This window comes from Ambystoma mexicanum, chromosome 7q (assembly GCF_040938575.1).
Source record: "Ambystoma mexicanum isolate Mex_15411 chromosome 7q, UKY_AmexF1_1, whole genome shotgun sequence".
NCBI lineage: Eukaryota > Metazoa > Chordata > Amphibia > Caudata > Ambystomatidae > Ambystoma > Ambystoma mexicanum.
The window spans coordinates 54,816,851-54,838,093 of NC_090941.1; the positions used below are offsets into that span (position 1 = coordinate 54,816,851).

Below are 21,243 nucleotides of genomic sequence, written 5' to 3' on the forward strand. Positions count from 1 at the left end.
GGCATGAGATTGAAAGTCTTAAATTGCACTTTTGGTGAGAGGTTAACCTGACGTGTCCTCGTCAACTGCCTTATCAGGGTTGCAAATCGAGCATTAGCCCCTGTGTGGCCCTATGTTTCTATGGTTTAGGGTGTCCCAAATGCATCCTATCCCTTGTGTAACTCACTTCTCACATTGGAGCGCCATTAGGTAGCAGCCTGCTGATGTATATAATTCTAGTGAGATACAGCCTGCTGTATCTCTGGGATGTTTTTACCAGGAACCCCTAAGTACAATACAGTAATGCATCTATCAGGCTAACGTTGTGCCCTTAGCGAGTCAGTGGTATATGGCTGTTGCCGTACATGGTCATGACTTTGGCCTGTCTGTGAGAGCAAGGGCTGTGCTTCCAGAAGAAGATTTGACCTGATGCTTGAGTCATGTCTGGAATCACACCTGGACTAAAATCCAGGGCGATGTCTGTGGTCGTATGAATCCAGCAAAACCCAGTGACTGATTGCCCACAAAATGTATGAATGGAAGCAATCCTGTGATTGGGATCTTAGTCAAACTCGGCTTACAAGATTCTTATTTAACCACAGGGTCTGCACCCATATCTTATGGAACCTACGGATGAGTCCCAAAGAATGAAGAAGAAGCCAACCCAAGACAAATCATGGGAATGGTCGGCTGGGCTGGCAATTCATCAAAGGCTCAGTTCTGAGATAAAAGGTCTGCCAGTGTGTATGCTCCTCAGCCAACATCATGCCTTCTTCCCTTGACCCGGTGGGAACAGCTAAATTGCAAGCCATCAACATTACCTGCTCAGAGACATCTGACTGTGACTCCTGGGTTGATCCTGTCCCAAGAAGGGGAGGCCAATGGACTACTGAGAGCAGTGCTAGCAGGCATTGCCTGTGATCTGTGGCTATGACAGGAACATTCCAATGAACTGCCCCAATTGTCAACAGCTAACAGAGGGAATCCTCCCGCTCCCAATGAATCCCTATTGCTTGCTTAACTGCCTCCCTGCAACCAGACTCTTCATTAATAACTACAATATACCAGCCATCAGGACTGTGAGAAACACCTCATAGTATTTGCTGATACCTCGTTTCCACCACAGTGAGAAAACTGCTTTATCCTGGTCCGATGATCTTAAGGAGCACTCTGGTATTTCAGGAGAATCTGCTCTCTTGCTGAATTGCAGCACTTGTCATTGTCAGACGTAGCATCCCAAATGTTCAAGTGCAGCACACAAACAAATAAATTGCCCTCTGTTGTGAAACAGATGATTCTGGAAGTCTGACCTAGTTATGTTAGGTTACTGTTTTTATACTGCCTCACATCACCATCATCATAGTGGTTTCAAAGTGCAGCATACTTGTCTGAGGCGCTTTAATGACCCACCCTTTTTGTAACCTGACCGTAGTGTGCTGGGAAGAATCGATGGAGCAAGGATGAAATAAGAGGGCGGGAAAGGGGCAAAAGTGTTTGCAGACACAGGGATAGGGCTATGCAGGGTGAAATAATTGTATTCTTATGGATATGTATTTTTCCATTACACACAGACTATCTGTAGGAGGAGACGCAAATGGTATGCGTTGAGCTTGCATATGCACTGAGATGCCAAGACAGTTTTGGTGTACCAAAGAGACAGAGATGAGTAGTTTTGGCTGTGTTGGGGCTCGAAAGTGTGCTCAGGCAGTACTGGTAGATAGAAGGCTTCAAAACATGACTTGTCCATTTATGGCTCCACTGGGAAATTCCTAAATAATAATGTTGGAGCTGCCAATCCAACTAGAATGCTGGTGGTAACAAAGCCAAGCGAGTGGTACTGGCAGAATTAATGAAGTAAATGTGCCATGTCTGGCCATGTACAGTAAACCATGTTTGTGTTCTGTATACCACTTCATGCCACAGTAAGGCCATCTCATAGCAAAGAGGAGATGGAATGGAATATGCCTGGCGGCAAGCTAACAATAGAAGCACTGCTGTGCCCAATAATAAGCAGGGATTGGCCCCTCAGCCCCGAACCACTGCAAGCAGCTATTTCTATAGTAGGGATATGCGGGTGACTCTGAATGCCCTTCCAGGGTACGGTGGCTTCCAGTATACATATTCTCTGTTCAGGATACAGTCCTTTTTGCCATGCCAGCAAACCGTTGAGGAATCTTGGATATTTGTGGAAACTGGGCCCCTCTTAGGAGGTTGCTGGGTTCCGCTGGGAACGATCTGCATACGCACCACCCCTTTGGAACCCCTTCCCTGAACTGCACTTGCATAGTTAAGATGCCAGGTGGCAGTTGGAAGAAACCCAGATAGCTTTGGGAAAATAGATATTTACAAGATAATATACTCTTTCTACAACACTGGACGGCCTTCACGCTCAGAATTCCAGGACAGGCTTCAGGCCCAGAATGGAGGAAATAGTCATGAAACACAAACTAATCTACTCTAAAAGCGGACTCCACAGCAAGACAAATGGTAATCTGGGGACCTTGTGTACTTGGAGACCCTTTAAAGGCAACAGTCGGATTTACATTTAAAACTGTTGAAATAAATGGGCTGCAAATCAGACCCCCAGACCTATTTCCTTTACCAGAATCAGGATAAACGGGATATTTGGACAGTAGATATGTGTGAAACTCTTTTCAAACCCCTCACTAAAACATTTCAAAACACACCAACACCAACACTAACTGCAGAGTAAACATTGTTTGGCAGTCAGGAAAAAGTACATTTTAGTACATGCATTGAAATTCTTTCCAAAAACCCTTTTCCTTTAAAGGGTTTCCAAAATGAGGCAGGAGAAAAAAGCAGATAGAGGTTTAAATATCATTCCTTTCCTCTGTCCTCCTGCACTGCCACCCACACATAGAGACATATACCCATTTCCCAAATGAAACGTTTGGCTAGAAGCCTGGAACAGAGGCTAAGATGTTCATTTCAAAGTACGTTTTCCTGTCTTCAAGGAGAAGGCTTGAGAAGTCAATTTGCACTGCTAACGTAAGGATATCTAACCGTAGAATTGCCCCGAGGCCAGCTAGTTCAACACGCTGAGGGGAGTAGTAGGAAGGCACTCACTGAAGCAGAAAATGCAGGCGCACACTGTTATGTTGGCTCATTGTGTAGTCCCCAAAGGTTCTTTGGCTGTCTTAAAGCCCTAAAGGGTGACTGAAGGGGAGCCCAGTTAAGAGAGCATAAATGAGTTCATGTCAAAGGAGTTTTGTATGTTACATTAGGTTAAGAATGTTTTTTATTTTTTTATTTTTTAATACCGCACCAGTAACCCTTGCAATGGTTTAAGAGTGCCTCACACTAAAATAATAAACACATTTTAAATACAAAAAGTATACTCAGAATGCCACTGCACATGTTTTCCCTTCACACCGACTAGGATCCAAAACCCCAAAAGGGGTTATTGCTTTGCACCTCTTTCCCAAGTCGCCCCACCTTACTGGCAGAATACCTTACTTATTTTGGCAGTACAAAAATGGCGGCAACCATGTTGGATGCAATACAGACGATGGCAGACTAAGCCACTGGTTGCCACTTTCAGATAAGGTACTAACTGCAAAAGAGTTATTGTGCCCAAGAACAACCCTTTCCCCCAATGCATGCACGTCACAATCGCCACCAAAAACTTAAACAGCAGAGTAGGATGGCACGGTGGGTTTAACGAAATAGGTTGTCATCCATAAAGATGACTGCCTAATACATTCTAGCTAGTGACGGGCTAGACACGGAAGGGTATGCCACGAAGGCAGACATCAGGATAACCGAGAGGAAAACAGTAGTTTGAGGGCTTGTGCAACATAGGACAACCACATATATTTTATCAAAAGTCCTTACTTAGATCCTGAAACCGATCCTGCATTTGGTGGAGGACCACATAAGGTTAACCACTGACCAGCTCAAGGTGAACACAGTCAATGGAAAGCTCTATGCCATTGATCTCCTTGTGTGACAGTTGCTCCAATCTTCACCCATTTCACAGTGGAAGGTCATGTGGTGCATTTACCACAGAGATGCATGAGGTGCCATGCAGACCTATGCACTACAGGTCTACACAGTGTTTTCGACAGTGTAGCCCATGGAGCCTAGTAATAGTTGATCACAAGGCCCACAGACAGTGAAGTGCCAATCAGGAAGTGGCTCATAGATGTGGAAGCTGCGCACCACATACACTCATACAAATAGCAGAACCATGCCATTGTGCATGTGTCTGTAGTGCGGGATTTTACCGTGTCTCACTATAAATGTGTGGATGGACACTCACTTTACAGACATTGCTTAATAGGCACGTTCAGAGCATCAATGCACTGTCACTCACCTTCTCCTCCCATTTGAAGGCTTCGCCAACCTTCAGGCTCAAAAATCAATTGCATTCCTTTAAGTCGTTTATTGGTACATCCTGGTAGTGATCTGCCATCTGTGTTTAGGAAGCGTCTGTAATGTTCAGAGTAGGCACCCTGCGTGGGTGCTGGCACTTTTTGCCCCATTTTGGAATGACTTGTTGTCGTGCCTGCCCACCACTTTCCTGCCATTCTTCCTCGCCCTCAGAACGAGGCCATTGCTGCTCATTGAAACCCTCACCATGCTGGTCAGCAGGGCCGGCCCTAGGCATGGGCAGTCTGTGCAGTCGCCCTGGGCCCCACACTCTTGGGGGCACCGCAGCCACCAGCTGCAACAAGTACACAAACTAATACTTAAAATACTGCTTCGGCACATAGCTCTTTTTGCTGTCAGTTCCCAACCACCCGTGACTCACTTCAAAAGACAAATATCCCCTTCACCCCGTCCCCCTCCCAGCAACCCATAAGACCCTGTAGGGTCTCATACTTAGGATTTACCAAGCTCTTTGTTTTATCAGAGTATTTAAAGTAGAAGCGCTTTGTAGGTAATGGTCCATTTAAAAAGCATTCTTTTGGACAAGGCGTTCAATAGGTGTATTTTATTCTAAAACCACAAATAAAATAAATAGTTTTCTGCCCAAATCTATCCTATTTGAAGGCAATTCAAAGAGTTTGCAACTTTTTTTGTTAACATATCTAGCTAGTTTTCTTGTGCTTGCTTTTGGTGGGTCAGACACGTGTACTTGTTTGTGGAATGTCCCATTTCACTCGCATCATATGAAGCATGCCTTTGTCAAACAATGAAAAACACTAACGTTGCCTTTTCACCCTATGTTTTTATTTGTATCTTTAATTCTTGAACGAAAGAATACAAGCCATTTTGTATCCTTTTGATGAATTGCATTCTGGTATTTGTAGTGTTGACAATGGGGAAATAATGCAACAGCTGTACTCTTTCTATTTAATGTATTTCCGTAAGGATTCCTATATTTCTGGAGTTATTTAATGATGGTGTGTGTACCTCTCAACTCCCCCTTATCAACAGAGTATGGTTGAAAGCCAAACATGGAGGTGAGGAGGGGAAAGGATCATTGGCAAATTGGTTGTGATGATTTACATTGTCCTTGAAGATTAATTTCTTTGACAGTCAATATAATCATTAAAATTAAAGATATATTGCTAGTTTGGACAATATGGCAAATACATACACCATACAAATAAAAGCAATAATGAAACTGCTGCAAAAACGAGTTAACTTCAGTTAACAAAACAGAAACATCGCTTTTATGCCCTGCATTCAGCAGTCAGATTGTGTTTTCAAACCAAAGTGGCAAAAACACCTGTCTGAAAGAATATTTCTACTATCTACAGCTGCGAAGATATGTGTAGAAGAGCCCGAGTTGCAGATTATTCTTAAATTCTGGTTTAGCCATGTGACAAAGATGTGTGATCCCGGGCAAAACCATGAATCTCATTCGGGCTTATCTGACAAAGCTAGGGGTCTCTACAAATGATTCATCTCACTCCGTCAGCTACCCAGAAATAAGTCTCACTCCAGATATTGCCAGTTCAAATTCATATACTGAACCAGTTTGTTTGATTCTCATTGGTATTAAAGACTCATTTTGTGACGTAATTTTCTGCAACACAAATAAGGGGGCCCTACGCATATTTTACCATTCAGAGCCCCACAAACCTAGAGCTGACCCTGCTGGTCAGTTCCTGAAAACAGCACTGTGGAAAACAGTTTAATTCTGTCTTCATGTTTTCTATGATAGTTACATGCCAATTTCTGCCTGTTGGAGGGTGATCAAACACCCGAAACCAAAGCAGAATTAGGCCCACTATCCAACCGCATACCCACCCCCACCCCTCACCCAAGAGTTTTTTTAAGTTAAACCATCCCGGTTTTATGAAAGGGAGGGTGACCAAGAGATGCAACAAATCAAGGTGTCACGTATAGATAACTAGCAGGTGTACCTGTGCTTTGCACTGTAATTCCTAGGTCTGAAGCATGCACGCTTGAAGTGCCATTCCCGTACGTGTATGGCTGAAGCATGTAAGCGCTGTACTGTTGAGGTGGCATGCATTCATCATCTTCCATGGGAAATTAAATTCCTGTAATTATCATGAGAGATTTGCCACGATGTGACAGACAACGTCACTGCAGACACTATTGAAGAGACATGCACCATTTCCTGTCACCCGCATTACTACAAAAGCACCGTTTTGTGTCCACCGCATGACTTCAAAAGTGAGTGCTGCTAATGTTAGCAAAACTGCTGATAGTGTGGAAAGTTTAGGGACAATGAACGGCTGAAGTTTAGGAACATAGAACTATGGCAGAACTACGGCGCAAAAAGCCATATGGTAGTGGTAAGCATTGCAGACCGCTTTAAAAAAAAGAAACATTTAAATGTTATACTTTTTACATTGTCTACACCATGGAACCTACCCATGTGACAAATTGCAAATTTGTAGCATGTTCAGAAGTATGCTGAACATTTAATATGCAAGCATTGTAGACCGCTTAAAGAAAATGCTTTAAAATAAAATAAAATGTGAAAAATGTATATTTTATACTTGTTATATTATCTACATCATGGAACCTACCAACATGCCACATTTCAGGTTTGCAGCATGTTGGGAAGTATGCCGAACATTTCGCACAGACACACACACATATCCACAAAGTTCCCTTTTATATATATACTAGCAGGTGTACCGGTGCTTTGCATGATAATTTCTACTTCAGTCCTAGTTTGAATTGTATTTAATTAACTGAACCAATGCTTCTTTGTAGACAATATTGCTAGTTTTTCCTGTAGGAGCTAGTGTGAACAAATTGTCTTTGTTTCCAACTCTGGAGCAAGCCACATTAAGCTGACCATGAGAAAAGCATGAATACCGCAAATCAGTTCCAGCTACTATGAGTTGGAGCTTTGAAATTGCACAGCAACATTACTGGTGTCGTGATCTACAGCAGAGGCAGCAGCAACCTCAAAATAAGTGCAGTTGCTGTAGGACTGGAGCATGTAAGCTTAAAGAAGTGACGTACCTGTACGCGTACTGTTAGACTTTTATGGACTTCATTGATTCACGGTGCATCACCCTTTCTCATGGTGGTCCTGAATCATGCTGTTCCCATCTTCATCTTGTATCCCGGCTTGCAACATTATGTGTTACCACTGACTTCTGCAATTTCCCCACTTAGCAAGCCCCACCCACCTGATGCCATCCTGGTTGCTGCTCTTCTTCCCCACTTAGCAAGCCCCGCCCACCTGGTGCCTTCCTGGTTGCCGCTCTTTTTCCCTACTTAAGGAGCCCTCCAGCCTCTTTTCCTTTGCAGATTGGGAGCAGGTGCAAGTGGATCTTGGTCACCTGGCCTAATCCCCGCCCACCTTCTTAGCCCTGCCTCTTCGTTCCTGCTCTTAACTCTTAGATCAAGGGCATCTCTCGCCTGGGAATTCAAAGCGAAGAGCAGACAAAGAAAAGGGCAATTCCTTTTTGGACCAGGAGGACCCAGGGCTCGAACCCTTGCCCAGACATCAGGTAAGCATGCACCAACATATGTTTACTCCCTCTGTCCCTACAAGCAATCCCCACCCCTCTGGTCCTCCTGTGATGTTCCCTTGTGCCACCCCCCTTCTCGAACATAGGTGTTGCCTGTTTTACTGTATTCTTCTACGATGCTCCCCACCCCTCCTCCAGCCTACTTCTGCAGGAGTCTGTCCTGACACATTCTGGTTTCACCATCACCGTCTTTTGGCCAATGCTGGATTTTACTTTTATGGACTTCATTGATTCACAGTGCGACACCCTTTCTCATGGTGGCCCTGAATCAGACTGTTCCCATGTTCATCTTGTATCCAGGCTTGTAACATTATGTGTTACTACTGACTTCTGCAATTCTATTCGCTTTCCCCTCTTGCATCTCCACTCTTTTTTGCCGCTTACTCTCTGTTCTCTCCTCCTCTCCCTTTCTGCCTTTTCCTATCTCCTCCTCTTACTTTCTTCTATGCACTTACTCTATCAGAATTGTCCCTGGACCTAGTATGTTAGCAACCTTGGGCCTCATTACGAGTCCGGCGCTAACCGAGCCGGAAAAACTGGCAGGTTACCGCTGGACTCGTATTATCATACTGCGTCTGTGATTCCCGGAACTACCGGGGCATTACGACCCTGGTGACCCAGGAATTCCGGAGGCGGAATTGTTTAAGTCCCCATTCCCATGGAGTCCCATAGGACTCCATGGGGATGGGGACAATGGAAACACTGGTTCCGTCTATGACAGAGATGGTGTTTCCATTTCCGCCTGCAGGCGGGTGGCGTTAAACCCGCCAGGTCAGACCTGGCGGGAGTGACACCTCCAGCCTGCAGGACTCATTGCAAAATCTAATTTCTGTGGATGGCTTGGAGAAGGAAATGGGGGAAGGACTCGGAATCAGCCAGTCCGGAAAGACCGGTGGTGACGGTTTTACCACCACTGTTCTTTCCGGACCGGCTGACTCATAGTGAGGCCCCTTGTCTGGCTCCTCTGCCCTCCCCTTACTTGTCCCCGCCCCACTCCAGCACTATCTGAAATGTTGTCAGGCCTAGTGCGGTAGTCGCTTGTTTTGTTCCTCCCCTCCCTTTGTGCACCCCTCTCCCTAATTTTTTGGTTTCTCCGGCTCTACCAGAAATGCTGTCAGGCCTAGTACGGTAGTCACCTCTCTGTTTCCATTTCCTTCCCACTCTACCCCTCCCTTCCTTATCTACGACTTAGATCTTGCACTATCTGAAATGTCGTCAGGCTGAGTACGATAGTTAATTTCACATCATTACTGTTCATGGCCTGTAAGAATGTCATTGTATTTCCCTTGTTCCCTCCCTTGCCTTGAAGCGCTTTGAAACACATTGTGTATAGGCGCTATATAAATAAACTATCCTATCATATCAAGCATGTATGCTTCATACTTTTGAGATGGCATACATTCATCAACTTCCATGGGAAATGAAGTTTCTATAATTATCATGAGATTTGCCACGATGTGATGGACAACGTTATTGCGGACACTATTGAAGACACATGCACCGTTTCCTGTCAGCCGCATTACTACAAAAGCGCTGTATTGTGTCACCCGCATAACCTCAAAAGTGAGTGCTGCTAATGTAAGCTAGAATGCTGATAGTGTGGAAGGTTTAGGCCCAATGAACTGCTGAGGCTTTCATGAAATGCTGAACTTTAGGGTCAAAGAACATAGAACTAGGGTGCAATGAACCATATATCAGGGGTAAGCATTGTAGATGGCTTAACATTTTCTTTTGAAAATGTATATTTTATACTTTTTACATTGTCTACAACATGGAACCTAACAACATGCCACATCTCAGGTTTCTAGCATGTTGGAAGTATGCTGAACATTTCAAACAGACAAGCACACATATCCAAGCATTGCAGACCGCTTCAAAAGAAACAAATTAGACGAATATATTTTGTATACTTTTTACATTGTCTACACCATGGAGCCTAACCACATGCAACATTTCAGGTTTGTAGTGTGTTGGGAGTATGCTGAACATTTCAAACATGCACACACACACACATATCCAAGCATTGCAGACCGCTTCAAAAGAAACAAATTAGAATAATATATTTTTTATACTTTTTACATTGTCTACACCATGGAGCCTAACCACATGCAACATTTCAGGTTTGTAGTATGTTGGGAGTATGCTGAACATTTCAAACATGCACACAGACACATATCCAAGCATTGCAGACCGCTTCAAAAGAAACAAATTGGATCAATGTATATTTTATATGTGTTACATTGTCTTCACCATGGGACCTACACACATGCCTAATTTCAGGTTTGCAGCATGTTGGGAAGTATGCTAAACATTCTCAACAGAAACACACACATAACCAAGCATTGTAGCCCACTGTAAAAAAAAAACACTTAAAAGGAAGAAAATACATTTTTTTATATCTTTTACTTTGTACATTGTCTACACCATGGAACATATCCACATGCCGAATCTCAGGTTTGTAGCATGTTTGGATGTACGCTGAATATTTCGAACAGACACACAACAATATATCCACAAATGTCCTTTAATGTATATAGAGACCAGCAGGTGTACCCGTACTTTGCACAGTAATTCCTAGGGCTGAAGCGTGTAAGCTTGAAGTGCCATACCTGTACATGTACGGCTGAAGGATGTAAGCTTCGTACTGTTGAGGTGGCATGCATTCATCATCTTCCATGGGAAATGAAGTTCCTGCAATTATCATAACAGATTTGCCACAATGTGACGTACAATGTCATTGCGGACACTATTGAAGAGCCATACACCAATTCCTGTCACCCGCATTACTACAAAAGCACCATTTTGTGTCAACCGCATGACTTCAAAAGTGAGTGCCACTAATCTCAGCTAGAGTGCGGATAGTGTGGATTGTTTAGGGACAATGAACGGCTGAAGTTTTCATGTGCTGCTGAACTTTAGGAACAATGAACATAGAACATATGGCAGAACTACGGCGCAAAGAGCCATATGGTAGTGGTAAGCATTGCAGACCGCTTTAAAAAAAAGAAACAGTTACATTTTATACTTTTTACATTGTCTACACCATGGAAACTACCCATGTGCCAAATTTCAGGTTTGTAGCATGTTGGGAGGTATGCTGAATATTTCGAACACACACCCCCATATGCAATCATTGCAGGTCACTTAAAAAGAAATTAGAACAATGTAAATTTTTATAATGTTTACATTGTCTACAGGATGGAACCTACCCACAAGCCACATTTCAGGTTTGTAGCATGTTGGGAAGTATGCTCAATATTTCGAACAAACACACACACATATCCAAGAATTGCAGACCGCAAACATTTGAAAATGTAAATTTTTATAATGTTTACATTGTCTACAGGATGGAACCTACCCACATGCCACATTTCTGGTGTGTAGCATGTTCGAAGTTTGCTGAACATTTTGAACAGACACAAATATCCACACATTTCTCTTTTTATATACATATATATAATCAATTGTTAGCTACCCATTATCAGTGTTGTCATATCTCTGCCACCCCAGGGGGCTCACGCCCCCCGCCCTTTTTTTTCACAGCCACATGCATTTACTGATTGCGCTACGGATACTGGATAAGAAACCAATCTTTGTAAAGCCTATAATACAAATCATGCAAAAGCGTATTTGTTTTTAACATGCTTACTGCCATTTCCGAATCTGCAGTTTATTTATAAGAGAAGTACTGGCAATTGTATTTATTTTAATATGTAATCTTACCGAGTGGGTGAACGTTGAGTGGGATAGGGGCGCTAGACCTACTTGTAGATTTGTTGTCTGTCCTGGTTTTTTATTTTCAAAACCTGGCCACCTTAGCCTTTTCCGAACCAACATGATTGCCACATGCTTTTAGGAGGGGTGATTTATCAGAGGAATGTGAATCTTTTTGTATGTTACTTGCAATGTGCCCTGATTACTGAATGCATGATGAATGACCACATACATGTCGTGGTAAAACATTCATTATTCATCTAAAACTATCACACCACAGAGAATGTGAGAAAGAAGTTTTGTTGGGGGCCACTGCCATTTGTCCCAGTTGTTATTGTTTCCATGTGCATCTGAATGACAGTGTTAATGTTCTGTACCACCCCGGCCCCACAGTTACTCATGCAAAGAAATGGCTGGCCACTCATTAACCACCTTGACACAGGTTGTTTTCTCTTCTAGGTGGGATAGTTCTGGGAGATGCTACTGGGACTGCTGGTCACCTCCGCAGCACAGAAATTCAAGTATTCGCAGTGCAGACTCAGCCTTTCATCACTGTGAGGCTGACAAACTGAGCACCATTACTTTATTTGCACACGTTTACAGGGATGCAGAAGCTGAGGTAGTGTTCCTAAGGTTCTGCATTGGCCAAAAAGAGAATTGCATTTGTGGATTGTCCTATTTTTCATTGTGACAAAGGCCTTTGTAGCAATAGGGGCATGCATATTTCTTTTATTGGGAAAAGCCACCTGGGCATAGCAGCGTTCACATGGGTCGATGGGAGTACACATTTTTGTAATGTTTTGAAACAGGGCTGCATTCTCATCCTGTCAATGCCATAGTGGCATTCAGATATTATTGACGCTTCAATGGTACCATTCATTTTTTTTGAAAAATCCACAATGAAATTGAATTATTGTCTTAAATTCAGATATGTGCTCTGCCTTTTTAGTTTAGCTTAGCTTAATTTGTGGGGGTGTTTGCCGGGGCTCAGCCCTGGAACTTATTTCTGAGTTCCAGAACTTATTGTCTCAGAATCAGATTGATTATGAAGTAATGATAGCCAGAGAATCCATCAACCCCAATAAGCAAGTGTGAGCTGTAGTTTAACCCCTATTGTGTCAACACTGTGGGGAGCAGCTGTGGGTGGTGGCAGCAATGGTGGGAACTGCCGGCCCATAGTGCCACAAGCATGGTCAAAAATATTTGGGCCCTGGCACTTATTTTCATACAACTTAAGCACTAGCACCACATATAAGCCAAAACCATTGCATTAGAGTACAGATAGGGAGAAATGGCATATGAGGATGGACACAAAGCTTTGTTGGGGTTGTTTGGTGATTTGCCCACCCATTGACTGCCCATGGATATGCTAATCCCTATGGTCATTCCCTCCCAGTTTCTGCCACTCCCTGCCCAAAACACCTCCACATGGGAACTCTTTGAGCTCACGTTTCTCATGCCTTACCATCAAAGTTTGCAATGGAAGTGCCTGCAAGGATTAATGACTTAATTGGAGTTGTTAACTTAATACTGGTGTAATACAAATCTCTTAACCAGGTCTAGCTTCAGCCACTCTATTTATAAACACGATGCATGTCTTTCACAGAAGTCCTGTTAAAAATAAGCATTCACAAATCCTACATTTTTAGCTTGTGTAAAGGTATTAGGCCTTTGCGAGGCACTACTATTGTATGCCCAGGTATTTGCAGCATGTTGCAGGTACTACCATTAATAGCCAGTTAATACCACTACGGCAGTGCCTGGCAAGTGCCTTTCATATGCATTCACAAAATTCCAAAATTTTGGCATTGTCAATGCTTGTTTTTAGAAAGTATCGTCATAACTTTAATTGCTCAAATACATGATTAAATAACATGTTGCTGTGACTATTTGGAAACAACAATGTGTACGTTTTGTTGTATGGTATTAACATGCCAGCTTCATTGCTTTCTTCAGTCTGAGGCTCTGTGCTCTATTACAGTGGAAGGTAATTAATGCATTTGAAATAATGACTTATTTAATCGTTTGTAAACAATGTTGCCATTTCTCAAATACAGCTATGATGAGTGGTTAAGAAGCAGTCTATGACAGAGGTGGTGTTTCCATTTCCGCCTGCAGGTGGGGGCGCTACTCCCGCCAGGTCAGACCTAGCGGAGTACCACCTCCCACCTGCAGAACTCGGAATCAGCCGGTCCGGAAAACAACAGTGGCAGCGGATTTACCGCCACTGTTTTTTCCGGACCGGCAGGGTCGTAATGAGGCCCAATGTGTTAAACGGGCCTGGTTTTTTGGGGGAAACAATGTGAAAATGACATGGAACAATATTTTGTGAGCAATGAAAATCGTTCATGGTAAATCTCTGAGAGGATTGCAAAGATGGCATATGCATCTTGTTGCACATTACTGGCATTTTCATGTCAATTTGTTCCGGGAGGATAGCTCAGCGGCAACGTGCTCAGCTTGGAAGCAAGACGACACAAAGCAACACAGGTTTGATCCCGGGGTCCGCACTTAGAAACCTCTGGGTATTTAAGCACGTTATAAATACGCAACTAAGACAAAAAAACAATTACGCAAAAAAAAATTAAAAAATCCTATAACAGTGCCTCGATGCCTGCGGGCTGTCTGAGCGCTTTAAAAATGCAAATAAAAAATAAAATTAAAAATGTGGGATCTGGCATGGCAGCGTGGTCACTATCACCTTGCAAGCTGGCACACTGATGGACTGATCAAACAGGCCCAGGGCTCTAAAATGCAGACGAGTTCAGCTCTGGCAGCACATTGCGGATCTTTAGCAGCACCCTGGAATAGTTTGTCATTGTCTGAGTAAAATTCAGATATACTTTGGAAGAAATAAGGCCAGTGGGGCCTACAACAGCTGCTCTGTCTGCACTTTATGTTCTGACCATTCTTATTAAGGCCTACTCCTCCCTTGAATGCCTGGTCTGTAAGCTCTCTCTGTCTCCTGGCCACTCTCTCACAGTGGCTACTATCTACCTGCCACCTGGTCTTATCACCTCCTTCCTTTCTGAATGGGCAAACCTCTCTTCCTCCCTCCTGGCCTCAACCACTCAACTCCTCCTCCTTGGCGACTTCAACATCCACCTGGATGCTTCCTGTCCCGCCACTGGACTCTTCCACAACCTTTGTGACTCTCTCTCCCTCTCCCTCTCTCTATTCTTCCTTCTGGCCTGACTCACTCTGCAGGGCACACTCTTGATGTTCTGATCTCCTCTGACCTCCCCCTCGCTAACTCTCTCACCACTCCTCTCTCCTGGAGCGACCACTTTCTCCTCTGCTCTCACTCTCTCTAACCCTCACTGCCACACACCTTCTCAGTCATTCGCCCATGAAGCGTGTGTCAGCTGAGGCTTTCCCTGCATCTTTCTCTCCCCTTCCTGCACCTCTGGCTGACTCACGCCCTGACACAGCCCTTTCCATGCTCCACTCTGTTATCTCTGATCTCTCGATGTATTTGCCCCTGTTATGAGGATCTGTATGAAGCCGAAAGTCAAGTGCAACTCCTGGTATGATTCAAACCTTGTCACCCTTAAACGCAAGTGTAGGGTGGCTGAGAGAAAATGGCTGGCATCTTGTGCACCCTCTGACAAACTGGCCTGTCGCCTGCTCCAAAGGCAATACTGACTCTCCGGCGTCACTAAGAAGAGAGCTCACATCCAAGCCTGCGTTGCTGCAGCATCCTACAACATAGCCGAATGCTTTAAAATCTGCAAGGAGCTGGCCCTTCCCTGGCCTTCTATATGGCCCTGGCCTCTCACTTCATCTCTAAAACTAAGGACATTCTGTCCACACTCTGGGCCTCTCCTGCTTCTCCCCACTCACTCTCATCTCCCGCCAGCCCCCCTGCAGCCACCCTTCCTCCCTTCTCCGCCTTTCCTCTCTTCTCCCCGATTAAGTTTCCAGACAAGTCTGATCTATGAAAACGTCCTCTAAACAGGTTCTCCCCAGCACCTCTTTCACACTGCATTGCTTCTTTCTGTTCGAACTTCCGGTGCTATGCAGATGAAACGCAGCTCGCTCTTAGGCTCCCCATGGCCACGTCTTCTCCTTCTCTCATCACAGATTGTCTCTCTGCAATCCAAGAGTGGTGCGCCGCCAATGATCTCTGCCTGAATGCCAGCAAGATGGAGATCCTCTTCATTGGCACACCTGCACCCTCTTTCCCCTCACTCTCTGGTTGGCCTCCCTTGGGCCTCCTCCTGCTCCCACCAGGAGGCTAAGAACCTTGGGGTATTTTTGACTCCACACTCTCCTTCTCTCCTCACATCTCCGACGTCTCTAAGAAGTCAAACTACCAACTGCACTTCCTCAGAGGTACTCTCCCTTTCCTCTCCTTCCCCCAGAAGCGCACTGTCTCTAGAGCTCTGGTTCTCTCTACGTTTGACTACTGTAACAGCCTCTTTCTAAATCTTCCTGCTTCTACTCTCCGTACTCTGCAACTCATTCAGAACAGGACTGCAAGACCTGTCCTTTGCCTCAAGCCCAGGGATCGTATCTCTCCAGCACTGAAATCCCTCCATTGGCTCCCAGTAGCTTCAAGGGTCAAATTCAAGACCTTTTGCCTTGTCCACAAAGCCTTCTGGAGCCTAGGGCCAACATATCTCCAGATTTCTCTTCTGAAGTATCTTCCTACTCGAGCCCTTTGCCCCTCAACCTCCAACTGCTTGAGGGTCAGGCGTTTTTCCAAGCAACAAGCTGGGGGTAGAGCTTTTTCCTTGGCGGGAGCCTCCCTCGGGAACAGCCTCCCTGCCTCTCTGAAACTTGAGCAGATCCGCCTACGGTTCCGGAAGAAGCTCAAGACTTTCCTCTTTGCTTCTGCCTTCTCTCTTCATCTTGCCTGCTGATCTGCTGCCTGATACTGCTCTGGTTACCTGGCCACCCTGTGAACCACGGGCCCAGGCCCCTGCCCTCCCAGTTGCATGCCTGCACAGCCTCCTGGCAACCCTGCACTTGCGACTGTATCTGTAACACTGCAGTCTATCTACCTGTACTATCTATCACTTGCTATTTTGCACTTAACCTTGCACTGCCACCTGCTGGCCACACGTGTTGATTCTTGATGTTTAGATCCTATGTCCTGCACCTGCTCCTCCTCCCCTTCCCTCTGCACTTTTCCCCTTTCCTCTCTCCTGCACTTGCACGATCTCAATGTCACTGGGCCTAGTAAAATTGTATTCTTGACCCCCCCTCCCCTGCCTCGTCGCGCTTTGAAACACTTGTGTATGGGCGCGCTATAAATAAAACATCATATCATATGAAATCATGCCAAACAGCACCAGAGCAATAACTTGAGTTATATATATCCTGGCGCAACATTAAAGATTGGTGTAGTTGGATCTGGTGCAGGGCTCTCTCATACTGGTAAAGTGTCTACTGCCATGCTGTGTAGCAGTGCCATTCTTCTCAGATGGGTGCTAGATCACTGTACCATGCACCACTATGTGGCACACACATCTTTCTGCGGCTGCTGAGCACTAGCAGCAGTACCCTATAGTTATTATCCAGATTCTTTTGGAATATTGCAAAATGGTAAAATGAATTAGATATCAACATTTAAAAAAAATATATATTCTGGGAGAATCTGGCGCCATTCCTTCTGTGCCACAGGGCTGTCTAGTTGCCTTCTCTCACTTTGTGCTGCTGTGGTACGGTTTGTGCAACCCGTTCTGTTAGACAGTTATGATATATGATATGGCATTTATAACGCGCCTGTACAGAAGTGTTTCTATTGCAGCAAACAGCCTTAACTAATACTTGAAGAGGATACTCACTCCCTGTCGGCTGGTTAAGCGAGTAGATGCTATCAGGTGAAGCAGAACGCAATAGACGAAACAGCATTGAAAGCATCAGAGGTTATGGGAGAAATCGGAAGTAAAATAATTCCGCCACAGCTGTGTAAAATATGGAAGTATTTCTGACAATATTTTTAAACAATCTCATGTTAGTACACATTCAGTAACAAGGTTATTGGACTGTTTGGTGTGTATGCCAGTTCAGTAGTGCCCTTTCTACACACTCACACGCAACCACACACACACAGTATCCCACAATCATTTCTTTACGATATAATAAAGGCACACAGCGAAACGGACGCACATGCTATCATGTGTGTGCACGTTTGCTTCCTTCCACTCATTTGTTGTGGTGAAATAGCCGCTTCCTGGACGACCTCAGAAAACACTTACCTGTCAATCAGATCAGCCAGTGGCAAGCAAAAGATGTCGAAGCGAAAAGGTCTTCAGATCGAGAAGCGTTCAGGCGAAATGGCAGTGCCTATCGCGCACGGGCGACCGGAGAAATGGCGCCGTCTCCGATTCATTTCTCAAAAAAATGAACTTGATTAAACGGGAAGTGGAACTGCTCGTCGGCCCTGTGATATCTCTGTGGGAAAAAGAGTTAAACGCATCGATTTACCCTCCCAAGCCTCGGAGGTTCGCAAGGCTGTTTGCAGGAAATAAACACTAATCTTTTAAATAGAATTAGCACGTGTGGGAAACTACTAGCCGAAAGTACAGCTCATGTGTTTACTATAGGCAACAGTCATGTGCTAGGAAATACCCACAATTGGTGACTTATAAATCACCTATAAATAAATGAGCCTGCACTGACATAGCCAGTAGTTCAGGCTGTTGCGTAGCCGGTGTGTAGATAGTCCAGAAGCAACCACGGTTTGGCAGCGTGTCACTGTATGCCCAGACACTACCATCACTTGCCTGTATTGTCATGATTTCCTCCAGTGCTCCCATCATATGGCAGGCATTGCTATCAGACACCACTTATTTTGCTCAAAAGGCCAGGTAATCACACCATTGCCAGGATTTGCATCACTAGGCACCTCGAACCAAGGTATTGCCATCAAAACACAGGAGCGCACACTCCTGCCATGTAGGTCCATCCAAACACTAAGAGCCTATTCCATTGTCAGGCATTGCCATCAAAGGGCAATTTACTCACACCATTGCCATACAAGTACTATCAAGTATTGTCAGTAACTTAAACCATTTGGATGATATTGATGTCACTTGGCAAAGTACTGTCATCATTTGTCACCTCTTGGCATCAAATGATTACTATACGTACCTAAAAATCTCGACTGATTAGTTTCTTTACAAAAGCAGCCTTATATTCGCTGCAAGACCCCCTTGTTCCGTTTTGGGCTTCATAACAAGTTGTGCAGTAATGGTAAAGCATGTAGGATTCCGAAATAATACATGTTTTACCACTCAGATTATTATCGGATTTAAAAACCCATATCCAAGAAATGTGTCTGTATTTTTGTGGAGGTACTCCCCACCCCCACAGAAAAACATTACCCTAGACGGTATTAGACATGCAGTAGCACTACATGTAGTAATACTGCATTTCTCCAGTAAAGAGCACTGGGGGCTTGAGGGGGACTCACATCCTCATAGCAGGATGTGAGTCCCCTGAATTTAGAAAGACACTACTCCAAAAACAATGGTCCCTGGATTAAAACCTGGCCATGGCCCAAACTGACTCAAGAAGAAACTAGCATCAGCTTTCCCAGGACAACACCAGAGGCACCAACAAGACCGGTGGGTATGAAATTCCCCACAAGGGCACGTGCCCTGCCCTGGGCCAAAAATGCATGACCTGTGGGGGTGATGACCATTTTAGGGCGGTATGCAGGAACAACCTGTAAGAACAGATATATTTTACCAAAATGCAATGGCATTTTATTGCCAGCATATAGTGGTATTTTGCCAGCAGTAATATGACATATTACACGGCCACAGTAGTTATGTAGTTGCGGTTAAGTTGCTGTTTCCATAGGAAGAGCACTTTTTGGGTGGCTTATAACTCTGCTCCCCCTGGACGAATCTTCACCGAACTTTGCAAAAAACGTATATGGGTCACTCCAAATTTTTTTCGCAAAGTTTGGAGATGTTTGGGCTAGGGGGGCAAAGTTATAGGGGGGGGTCCCAAAACGTCTTTTCTTCCCATAGACTGAATGGGGGAAAAACTTTACGCACGTCTACAGGTGAAACCGCTGGATGGATTTGCACCAAATTTGTGCCAGGTGCAGGGACTTGGGCCCGAAAGCGTGCTTTAGTAAATTTGTTGACAATCCATCTACTTTCCTTTAAAATGACCAAAAAATATGTCTGAATAAATTAGTGATATCTATGTCCGCTCCGCAGTCACATTTCCCTGTTCGCTCCGCAGACATGATACCGATTGGCCAGGGGTGGTGGCGTCATCACTGCGGACACGCAACGTCTGCGCCGATTGGCTACAGCGAGCCGTGATGTACGTCACAATGTGTGGATGTGCCCGACATCTTGGATCCGAAGACAGCGCGCTACTTACCAGAGGCGAAATATTGTTTTCAAAACTGTTTTGCTCTCCTACAGTGCGTGGGGAGGATCACAGAGTAAGAGACGGATGAAATACTGTACTTGTTTGGCCGGCAATTGTCTATTATATATTCTGGATTGGCTCCTTCTTCAGAATGTTTGTACTTGGAGAAAATGAGGGATCTAATAAGGCTACTATTTGAGTCCGTGCTGTGTACAGGCACCTTGAAAATGTTCTCAGGACACGCGTGGCATTAGTGACCATTAATTTTGAGTGTATTTCCCTATCATATTACATTTTCCCATGGGTGTGTTATTGCTTAGTACGCCACCATGGTCGTGACATGCTGCAGTGGTTGTGGGCAGGGCCTAAATAACGTGCATTGGCACCTTCTTCAGGATGTTTGTACGTGCAGAAAATGAAGGATCTAGTAAGGCTACTATTTGAGTCCGTACTGTGTACAGGCACCTTGAAAATGTTCGCAGGACACGCGTGGCGTTAGTGACCATTAATTTTGAGTGTATTTCCCGATTACATTACATTTTCCTATGGGTGTTATTCCTTAGTACGCCACCATGGTCGTGACATGCTGCAGTGGTTGTGGACAGGGCCTAGAGTTTTGGATGCATGGCCGTAGGCCGTAGGCCGAAGGCCATACTTCCAAGACTGTAGGCCCTGCCCACAACCACCGCTGCATGTCACGACCATTTCTACACGTGTAGTATTGATTATCGCTTACATGGTTGAGGGGAGAGTGTACAGTGTTGGGTGCATGGCCAAAGGCCATGCACCCAACAAGAATGTTATAAGCACTGGAGTTATGAGCCAATGCACATCAACACATTGCAATAATATCTATATACAAACAGGTAGGAGTGCAGTGTCTGGCCAGAATAAGTGAAGCATAGCACACCTATCAATACCCCCGTACTACTGTACATCACTGAGGTGATTGTGGGCAGGATGTAGAGTTTTGCTTCCATGGCTGCAGCACGTAACCCATACATCATACTCGTAAAACCCTAGGCCCTGCCCAGAAACACCACTTCATATTACTGCAGTGCATACACTCGTCCTATAGGTTAGCATTTCAGATGGTTCTGGAGAGGGTGTACAGTCTTGGCTGCATGGCCGAAGCCCATGCACTCAGTACCGACCTTGTTAGCGGTGGAGGGATAAGCCATTGTACACCTATACATTGAAAAGTACGTGGACATATATCTTAACCTCTAGGTCCTGCCGGCACCCACTGCAGCACATTCGAGAGGGACTTTAGGGA

The 21,243-nt window shown here is 44.7% G+C and overlaps 1 protein-coding gene across 1 annotated transcript in view; it reads right to left on the minus strand.

The window, feature by feature from the left end:
* Positions 1-18,049, minus strand: part of TLR8 (toll like receptor 8) — a 90,922-nt gene extending 72,873 nt beyond the window's left edge. Inside the window, exon 1 of the mRNA XM_069639385.1 lies at positions 17,831-18,049. The gene's annotated coding sequence lies outside the window, so the exon portion shown is untranslated. The remainder of the gene's footprint in view (positions 1-17,830) is intronic.
* Positions 18,050-21,243: the final 3,194 nt, after the last annotated feature.